Source organism: Penaeus monodon, chromosome 10, assembly GCF_015228065.2.
Source record: "Penaeus monodon isolate SGIC_2016 chromosome 10, NSTDA_Pmon_1, whole genome shotgun sequence".
NCBI classification, from domain to species: Eukaryota; Metazoa; Arthropoda; class Malacostraca; order Decapoda; family Penaeidae; genus Penaeus; species Penaeus monodon.
Genome location: NC_051395.1, coordinates 44544838 through 44556128, shown reverse-complemented (window position 1 = coordinate 44556128; position 11291 = coordinate 44544838).

The following is an 11291-nucleotide window of genomic DNA, read 5'->3' as shown; positions in this document are numbered from 1 at the left end:
TGGTTGCCCCCTTTTTAAGATCCAATATATAATACGATTGATTGTCATTGGCCCTTTTTTCTTAAAGGGAACCTTTGAGTCTCGTAAGCCCTTCTATCTCACAGTCCCGGGCAACAGACCCGGGGCCCCGTACCACGAGCTCAGTCTCCTTCCCTCCATGAGCAACGCAGGCGACAACCAGGCGAGAGGTTGAAAGGGGGCTGGTTCAGAGTTGAGGGGAGGAAGAGTGGAGGGGGAGTAGGGTGGAAGGGGAGCCGTGGCTGAATAAAGAAGAAGGAAAGGAGGGGAGGAGGGGGGAAAAAGGAAAGGAAAAAAAAGAAAAAACGGGGGAGGGGGAGTTAACCCTAAACCCCGATGTAAAAATTTACGCGAGAAAATGATTGAAGCGAAATAGCGATTAGTACCCGTTAAATTTATACTTTAAAACCGGCATTGGCCCCCTGAAAAATTCGTAAAGGACTTTTTTCCTTTCCCTATTAAAAAAGGTGCAACAGGAAAAAGCCCAAAAAAAGGTAAATTGCAACACAACACGAACGCGCACAATTGCATTGACAACAAAACAATACCACATGACGATGACTCATGAGTTGCCAAGAAACAACCTGTTCACAGATTTATCACTACATGATACATTTGAAGCTATCATATGATCAGTATTCGCGTTAAGGACGATAATGCAAAGTATGTCTGTCCAGTTTGTATCGGTGTTTAACATTCGAGAGCTCTTATTGTGTGTGTGTGTGTGTGTGTGTGTTGTGTGTGTGTGTGTTGTGTGTGTGTGTGTGTGTGTGTGTGTGTGTGTGTGTGTGTGTGTGTGTGTGTGTGGTGTGTGTGTGTGTGTGAGTTTCCATGCATCCATTCTCTCCTTCTTTCGTTCTTTCTGTCTTTCTTTACTTCCTCCCTCCTTCCGTTTCTTTCTTCCTCCATGCCCTTCCGAAATTGCGAATTCTTTTCCCACAGAACTCTACTAACCATCGCAATTCCCTCCCACTCCCAATATTTTTCACCTCCTTTTCCTATCCCTCTCTTTCTCTCAGTCACCCGCCCTCTCCTTTCTCCTCCTCATGCACCTCCACCTTTTATTATTATTATTATTATTATTATTTGTATATTATATCATTATTATTATATTATTATTATATATTGTATTGTTATGATGTTATTGTTATCATTGTTGTTGTTTATTATATTGTTATTTTTATATTATTATTTATATGATTATTATTATTATTATACATATTATTATTATTATTATATTTATTTTCTATTCATTATTATTATGTTATTATCCTTTTCCTCTTCACTCCAATTCCTCTTCCTTCTTCCTTTCCTCAACCACCTACCCCTTCACCTCCCATCTCCTCAGCAGCAGCAGCACAGCCAGCACACCACCACCACCACCACCCACACCACCACCACCACCACCACCACCACCACCACCACCAACCCCACCACCACCAACCACCACCAACCCCTCCTCCACCCTCCTTCCCCATAACCACATACACCCTACCACCTTCATCAAGGAAGGAAATCCTCTCCCTGTTGCCAGAAATACCTCACTTACCAGATTGTCGAGACAGCCATAAGGAGTCTGCCTCTTCCTAGAAATTCCCTCCTTACCTCGACCTCCGTAGCGCAATCTCCTTCTCCCCTATTGGTCAGAGGGAGGGAGTCGCTCCTGTCATCCGCCATTGATCTGGGCTTGGCAGGGAGATCCAAGACGGATATGATTGTGTGTGTGTTTTTTTTTACATATCTATCTCCGTGCTTAAGGATAGGGTGTATATCATGGGCGCGTAAGAGCGTGCGTGTGTGTATGCGTCTTTGTCTTTGACTGCGTATATCTCATTCTCTTTGTTTCTGCCTTTGTCTTCGTCTCTTTCTCTCTCTCTCTCTCTCTCTCTCTATCTATCTCTATCTCCTATCTTCTATCTTCTTCTATCTATCTATCTCCCTCCCTCCCTCTCCCTTTCCTCCCTCTCTGCCCCTCTGAATTTATTACACTGTATATCTATATGTATATATAAGTATACTATTCAATACTGACATAACAAAGACTAGACACAACACATACACACGACACATACCCCACACCACACACACACACACACCCACACACATCACACACACACTATATATATATATATTATATATATATATATTATATAATATCATACACATATGTACTTATATACACACACATCTATATCTATTTATTTGTTTGTGTGCTTGCATGCGCGCGCGTATGTGGTCCTTGCGCACGCGCGCGTGGTTTTTTATTGAATAAAATTGTATCTGTGGGTACTTTCATGTAAATTGTAACCCGATTTATTAATTGCATGTTCAGTCCGGATTTATGTATTCTACAAACTGAATATGCCACTGACTTCTCCTTGAGTAACATCTTGAGTAATCTAGCAATGTATTGTATCAGTTTGTATTACCATAGCAAAAAGCTGGTAATTCAATGCAATTAAATGTAATACTATAAGCTATAATTTGCATTTCTCAAAATTTTCATTGCTTAGTCATCATTAGGAGTTGAGGATTATCTAATTTTAGAAATCAGTGGTTCTTACCATGACTATGCCTCCTCTAGGAATTTGCCCTTCCCTCTACGCCCTCTTGCATCTTGAATAATATTCCTCCAGATTTTAATGCAAATTATGAATATGTCTATTTATTTATTTACTTATTTATTTATTTTGAGTGAATTAATCACACTTTTTAATTTATATTATTCGACCATGTTTTCGTTAAGAGAATAAAATAGAGAAAATCTACTTTTTCCCAAGGGTTCCCCCTCCATTGGAAATTACTAACGCCCCCATGCTATATTACTCAGATATATGTTGCAGGATATAGATTCCATCCACACCAAATCTTCTGTATAAGATTAATTTTGCTTTTATTTTCGGACTGGAGGGAAAAGAGGAGGGGAGGGGAAAAACCAGAGAAGAAGAAGGAAGAATGAAAAAGACAGCAGAAGACAGAAAACAGACGGAGACACCCACAAAAAAAAAGAGACAGACAAAAAAAAAGCAGAAAGACCGGGGCCCAAAAGAGCGGAAAACCAAAACAGACCCCAGGGGGAGGAAAAGAACAGACACAGTCACGATCAGACAAAAAAAAACAGACTAACAGGACGGGGCCCAAAAAACCCCAAAATCCCAAAAAAATGACAAAAAGGGGAAAAGAGAAAAAAAGAAAAACAGGGGACATAAAACCAAACGAAAAAAATGAAAAAAAAAAAAAACCGGACCCCCAAGTCCCCCTTTTTAAGCCCCCTTTTCTTGCTGAAGGGGGAAAAAAACCCTTTCCCGGGGGAACCCGGGCAGTAAAAAAACCCTTAGGGGAGGCTGGTTCAGTGGTATTTGGACCTGAGTAAATATTTTTAAACGGACACTGCTTGAACGAAGTGGTATTAAAAGGGCCTTTTGGGGTTGTGATGGTTTTCTGCAGCCAAGGGCTTCATCGTCCTTCGTTAGTAAGCTGTGTGGGGTGTGCCCCTTTGCTCTCCCCTCAAATGGGATTTTTCCCTGTTTTTTCTTTCCTTTTTTCCGATTTTTTATTCCCACTTCCCCCTTTTTTTTTTCCCCTCCCCCCTTCTTGGGTTTCCCCCTTGCTTTTCGTATTTTCCCTCCCCCCGTCTCTTTCCCCCTTCCCCCTTTCCCCTTTCACCCCTCTCCTCCCCTTTTTCCCTTCCTTCCCCCCCTTTCTCTTTTTTCCCCTTTCCCTTCCTCCCCCCTTTTTTTCCCCCCCTTTCCCCCCCCTCTCCTCTTTTCCCCAATCTTCCTACCCTTCTTTTCATTCTTTCATTCTAAAACCCCCCCTTTTCCCATTCTCCTTTCCCCCTAAATCCCCCTCCCTCCTCCTCCCCCTTCCACTCCCACTTAGGTTCTGAGGACATCGAAGGGCTTTTGAATTATAACTCAGCAAGGTTTCATTTTATACCCCAACCCGGGGGGACCCGGGAAAAAAAAAAGGGGGTTCCTTTCTTTTGCCCCCACGATAAAATTGGGGGCCCCGAGTTTTTTGGTTTCCCCCTTAAATGGGGTTTTCCGGGGTTAAAAATTAAAAACCAAACTTAGGGAAGGAATTAAGTAACTTTTCCCTTGGGGAGTCCCCTTTTTTTTTTTTTAAAAATTTCCAAACAAAAACAATTTAAATAAAACCCCAATTTGGTTTGGCCCCGGGGAACCCCAACAAACACCACCCACAAAAACCAAACCCCAAAAACCCCCCACACACAACAACAAAAACAAACAAACAAAAACCCAAATCCTCCAAAAAAAAAACTATTTATTCCTTTATAAAGGTATTTTTAAAAATTTATATAAAATTTAAAATTTCACATCCCCCGGACAAAAACACACACAAAAAAACAAAACAAAACACCAACAAACAAACCACCACCCAAATTTACAAACAACAAACAAACCCTTCCTCCCCAAGGGGGTTTTTATCGGGTTTTTTTTTTTTTTTTTTTTTTTTTTTTTTCTCTTTCAATTAAATATTCCCACATTTAAATCCCTTTAAAAAGGGTTTAATAAATTGGTTTCTAAAGGGGTTTAAATTTAAAACTATTTTGCACTCCCCATAAGGGGCAACAAAACCCGGGGGAAACCTACCAGTCTTTCCCCTTACAAACGCCAAACCCGGGGAAGGTGGGGGGCCGGGTTCTCCTTCAGGTTGGGTGGGGGGTGGGGGGGGGGGGTGGGTGGGTTGGGTGGGTGGTGGGGGGGGGGGTGGGGGGGAGGGAAAAAAGTAGAAGGTTGGCGAAAAGGGGGGGAAATATAAAAAAAACCCCGTTTAAAGTTTTTGGCCCCAAAGGGAAAGTGATTGAAGCCGCCACTAAGCCCGGGGCAAAAAGGGAAAAGTAATTTCAAAACTGAATTTCCCCTTGTTTTTTAAAAAACCAGGCGCCCAGGCAGAAAAAAAATTTTCGGTTAAAAAAGGGAACCCTTTCCTAAAAATGGGCCTGAATTTCAAAAAAGAAAAGGCCCCCCCCCCAAAAAAAAAAAAAAAAAAAAACCCCCCCCCCCCCCCAAAAACCCCCAAAAACCCCCAAACCCCCAAAAATTCCCCCCCCCCCCCCCCAAAAAAACCCCCCCCCCAAACCCGGGTTAATTTAACAAAACCAAACCCCCCCCACTTGAAAAAAACAAAAAACCTTTTCCCAAAAAAAAGGGGAATTGCTCAAAAAATTCCCAAAACCCAAAAGAAACAACCGAACGCCACAAGGGATTAAAAACAAAAAATCCAAGGTTCCGAAGAGGAAAATTCCCAAAAAAAGTTCCCAGTTTACCCTTTTAAACATATCAAGGAAGCGCTTATTCAGTGGTTAAAGGGGGTTTTGCGGGTTGTGGGCCCGTTTGTTGTGTTGTTTTTATTTGTGTGTGTGGGGGCTGGTGTGGTTGTTTTTTTGTGTGTGTGGTGTGTTGTGTGTGTGTTTTGTTTTTTTTTTGTTTTTTGTTTTTTAATTTCCCCCTTCCATTTTTTTCCCTTTTTTTCCCCCCTTTTTTTTTCCCCTTTAAAAAATTCCCCCTCCCCCCCTTTTTTCCCTCCGCCTTAAACCCCCAATCTTTCCCCGGGTTCCCCCTCCATCGCTTTCCCCCCTCCACTCCCCTTTATTTTTAAATTTTTTTTTATTTTTTGTTAAGTAACCCATTTTTTTGTTTTGCCCCTTTTTTTTTTTATTTTTTTTTATTATTATTTTTTATTTTTTTAGTTTTTATTTTTATTTTTTTTATTATATTCTTTTTTATATTTAATTATTTTTGGGTTTATTTTTTTTTTTTACCCCAATTTTTTTTTTTTTTAAATTTATTAATTATTTATAGCAAAAAAAAAAGATTAAGAAGATTAGAGAAAAAAAGTTTTAAAAGAAAAAGTATTAACCCCCCCAACCCCAACCCCCGCGCCTTTCCCCCAACCACCACCCCCCCCCACCCACCCAAACCACCAAAACCCCCAAACCCCACCACCCCCACCACCACCACCACCACCCCCCACCCCCCCACCACCCCCACCACCCCCACTACCCCCAAACCACCACCCCACCCCCCTACCCCTCCACCCCCCCACCCCCCTTTTCCCCAAAAAACCCCCCAAAAAACCCCCTACCCCCTTCACAAGGAAGGAAATCCTCTCCCTTTTGCAGAAAAAACCCTCACTTACCAGATTGTGGGAGCCCAGCCATAAGGAGTCGGGCCTTTCCCTAGAAATTCCCCCCTTCCCCTCGACCCCCCCTTTACCCGAATCCCCTTTCCCCCCAAATTGGTAAGAGGGGGGGGGAAAGCGTTTCTGTCACCCGGGCCTTTTTTGGGATTTTTGGGGGGCCTTGGGCAGGGAGATCCAAAAAACGGATATGATTTTTGGGGGTGGGGTTTTTTTTTTACATATCTATCTCCGTGCTTAAGGATGGGGTTTATTTTTTCAGGGCGCGAAAAAGGGCGTTGTGGGGTGTGTTTTGCTTCTTTTTTTTGGGGACTCCCCGATATTCATTCTTTTGTTTCTGCCTTTTGTCTTGTTTTTTTTTCTCTCTCTCCCCCTCTCTCTTCTATTTCTTTTTTCCCCCTTCTTCTATCTTCTTCTTTTCCCCCTTCCCCCCCTCCCCCCCTCCCTTACCTCCCCTCTCCCCCCTTGAATTTTTTTAAACACTTTTTTATCTATATGTATTATAAATATACATATTCATATACATTAGAAAAATTAGAACAAAAACATAAAAAAAACACACACACAAACCAAAAAAAAAAAAAAAATATAATAATATATTTTATAATATATATATATATAAAATATATAACTAGGGATTTATATACACAACTCATATTTTATTTTATTTTTTTTGTGGCTTGCTTGCGCGCGCGTTTTGGGTTGGGGGTGGGGTTTTTGGTTCGGGGTTTTTTTTTTAAAAATAAAATTGATCTGGGGGTTTAATTTTTCTTTGAAAAGGAAATTTCCCCGATTTTTTAATTTGGGCATGTTAAATGGGGGATTTATTTTTATTCTAAAAAATTAAAATTTCCCAAAAGACTTCTCCTTGGGGTAACATCTTTTGAGGAAATTTCAAAGAAATGTTTTGATAAATTTTGTTTTAACCTGGAAAAAAAAGGGGGGTAATTCAATGCAATTAAATTAATACTATAAGCTTTTAAATTTTGCTTTTCTAAAAAAATTTTCATGCTTAGTCTTACATTTTGGGGAAATGATTGAGGTTTATCAAATTTTTAAAAAATCAGGGTTTTCCCAATAAACTATGCCTCCTCTGGGGAATTTTCCCCTTCCCTCTCGCCCCCTTGAAATTTTAAAAAAAATTTTCCCTCCCAGATTTTAATGAAAATTTTATAAATATGTTTTTTTTTATTTATTTTATTTTTTTTGGGGAGGAATTAACACATTTTTTAAATTTAGATTTTGACCTTTTTGTTAAGAGAAAAAAAAATAAGAAAAAATTTCCAATTTTTTCCCAAAAGGGGTTCCCTTTCCTCCTTTGGGGAAATTACTAAGCCCCCCCACTGCTAAAATATACGTCGGGATATACTGTTGAAAGGATATAGTTTCTCCATCACAAAACCAAATCTTTCGTTAAAAGATTTATATTTTGCTTTATTTTGGGACTAAATCAGAGTGATATCTTTGGGAATTTGTTCGGGAAAATTTGCCTTTAATGATGCAAAAGGGGTTTTCACGAAAGCATCTAAGAAGTCCCACGTTAAACCTGGGCTCCTCCCCCCACCCCCGAGGACATCTTTTTTTTCCAAACCCCCAATAAACCCTTTAAAAAAAAGGGAGGAAAAAAAAAAAAATACAAATATACTTTACATTAATTTTCCAATATTTTATATAAAAAAGGGTTTATATATATATGTATTTTAAATAAAGGCGGGGCGCACCAGGGGTTCGTTAAATTTTCCCAAAGGGGAAATATTTTAAACCCTATACAAAAATTTAAAAGATAAAAGACCGAGTCATAAACCCAAAAAAATGAGAGAAAAATTGCACCCATTTGCAAAAAAGGCCCTGTAAGAAAAAAACCAATGGGTGGTTTTTTTATCATGAAAAGGGAAAAAAACTTTTTTCGGGCTGAGGGGAAAAGTTTTTAGCAGTCTTTCTGACCCCTTGGGTATTTATCGGGTTCATTTATCGTGATCATTTCCCCGGGTAAAAATTTCCCCCCAAAAATCCCCCATAACGGGGAATTGAGAGCAACAAAAAAGGGAAACTTTTGGCAATTTTAGCGAAGATTCCTGCCCCTTTTACTGGGTATGAAGTTTTTTCCCTTTACAAAGTTTTTAAAATTCCACTTTGTAATAATCATTGCAAAAATTTTCCCAAATTGTTTTAGTAATTTTTTGGGGTTTTTAAAGTTTTAAATTTCTAAGTTTGCGGGAAAAAATTTTGGATGTAAGGTTGAAATATTTACAACCCTTAATTACTACTCCTTTTTAGTTTTAATGTAAAACAACCCCTATTTTGGGGTGTCTGAAAACTAAAAGATTTTTGACAGTCCCTTGGAAATTTTTAAATGGTGCCCCCCTTTGCGATAAACAGCGTTTTTTTACTAAAAAGGGGAAGGGGCCCGAGGTTCCTAAAAATGGGTTTTAGGGGAGGGAGTTTTTTAAAGAAACCCTTTCCCGAGGATGCAAAGATGGTCTAAACTTTGGGGTTGTATTAAATATTTTTAAAAATAAAACTTTACATTTATTTCCTTTTAAACGGGGAATATTTTAAAAAATTTGGGCCCGTCTCCTGTAATACCCTTTTGTAACGCGTGCCCAAAATTTTTTCTTTATAAAGCCCTTGTAATTTTTAACTTACTGTACTTTCCCATTATTAGAAAAAAAGGTAAGGAATTTTACCTTTTTCATTTTGACGAATAGCTGTAGCTAACACCCTCCCTGCAAAAGAAAAGGTTTAAATACAAAATTAGTGAGGGGTTTTTTCCCCTTTAAAACAAAACCCTTTGCCGATAATAGGAGTGGCTTTTTTATTGGGGGAGATCTTTTCCCCATCCAATTTAGCATTGGGGGTTAACGAGGTTTAAAAAACTCCCCCCCACGAAATTATGACTCGAGGTTTGTCCCAAAAAACGGGGGGCCTATAAAAAAAAAAATAAAATAAAAAAAAAAAATTTTATCTGTTTTTTTTTTATTTATATATAAAAAAAAAAAAATTGTTGGGGAATTTGAAAAGAAAATTTTTCAAAACTGGGCAGGGAAATCTTAAAAGGGAAAAAATTAATATTTTTTGCATTTGAAGCAAAAATCTGATCCCAATGGAAATATCGATTTTAAGGTTTAGGAATAATTTTTAATAAAAAAATTAAATTTGTTATTGTTAAAAAACAATAATCAAAAAATAGTCACTAACCCCGCACCCTCTCGGTTTATAAACTGCGAGCTTTCCCTTTTCAAACTTAAAAAAAAAAATTTTAATTCGATTAAAAATTTGAAAAAAATAAACCTTCATTTTTCTTTTTCCCTTTTTTTTTCCCTTCTATTAGTAGTTTCTTCTTTCTCCCACCATTCTTTTAAATCATGGGGTTCCCTTTTTATAAAAACCAAAATAGGTCCCGATTTTTTAAAAGCTTTTTACATGGGGGTTTTGAGCTTTTTTCCCACCCCTTTTTCGTGATTTTATAGTAGAAAAAAGGACCGTAAAGGGGCAGTTTTTTTCCTTAGCTGGGGGAAAAGGGGGGGATTGTGGCTTAAACGAGAATATTAAAGGAGGGGGGAAAAATGTACTCAAACGATGTATAAAATTCATAGAGGCACCCCGTAACAAAAATGTATATAAGAATAAAATAAAAGCAAAAAATCGGGGAGAAACGGTGGAACATAAGAAAAGACAAATTAAGGAAAATATATACAGGAAAAAAAGTTTTTACGTTAAAAAGATTTTTCACAATTTTAGGGAGAAAGATTAATCAGATTTTTGTGGGTAGTGTTGACAAAAAAATGGTTAAAATACATTTTGTTTTCGCTTCAAAGTATTCTCCACTTGCATTTATTATAAAAAAATTTAAAAAAAAAAAAATTTTTTTCCTTTTAAAATTTAAAAAAATTTTTTTTTGGGGGGGGGTTCGGGGCCCCAAATTTCCCTTTTTTTCCCCCCTTTAATTTTTTAAATTGGTTCATAGTTTTTTAAAACCCCCAAAAAAAAAAAGGGGGGGGGGGGGGGGGGGGGAAAAAAAAATAAAGGGGTTAAAAAAAGGGAAAACCTTAAAAAAAGGGTTTTTTTTTTTCCAAAAAAAACCCAAAAAACCCAAAAAAAAAAACCCCCCTTTTTTTAAAATTTTAAAATTTTTTAAAAAAAACCCCCCCGGGGGGGGGTTTTTTTAAAAAAGGGTTTCCCCAAAAAAAGGGGTTTTTTTCTTAAAAATTTTGGGGGCCCCCCCAAAATTTTTTTGGGGGAAAAAAAATTTTTTTGGTTCAAAAAATTTTTTTTTTTTTTCCCCCAAATATTTTTTTTTTTAAAAAAAACCCCTTTTTTTTAAAAAGGGTTAAAATCCCAAAAATTTTTTGGGGGGCCTTTTTAAAAAAAAAAAATTTTTAAAAAAAAACCCAAAAAAACCCCCCCCAAAAAAAACAAACCCCCACAAAAAAAAACCCCCCCCCCCACACCAAAACCCCCCCCCCCAAAAAAAAAAAAAAAAAAAAAAAAAAAATATAAAAAAAAAAAAAAAAAATTAAAAAAAAAAAAAAAAAAAATAATATTATAAAAAAAAAAAAAAAAAAAAAAATTTTTTTTTTTTTTTTTTTTTTTATTAAATTTTAAAAAAAAAAATAAAAAATTTTTTTTAAAATTGGGTTTTAAAAAAAAATATAAAATTTAAAAAAAAATAATTTTTTAAAAAATATAAATTTTTTATAAAAATTTTTTTTAGGTTAAAAAATTTTTTTAAAAAAAAAAATTCCCAAATTTGGGTTTTGGGTTTAAAAAAAAATTTTTTTTTTTTTTTAAAAAAAATTTTTAAAAAAAAATTTTTGAACCCAAAAAAATTTTTTTTTTTTTTTAAAAAAAAATTTTTTTTTCCTTTTTTAAAATTTTTTAAAAAAATTTTTTTTAAAAAATTTTTTGGGGGAAAAAAAAATTTTTTTTTTTTTTTTTTTTTTTTTTTGTTTTTTTTTTTTGGGGGGGGGTTTTTTTTTTTTTTTTTTTTTTTTTTTAAAATTTTTTTTGGGGGTTTTTTTTGGGGTTTTTTTTTTAAATTTATGGGGTTTTTGGGGGGGGTTTTTTTTTTTTTTTTTTGGGGTTTTTTTAAAAAAATAAAAAAAAAA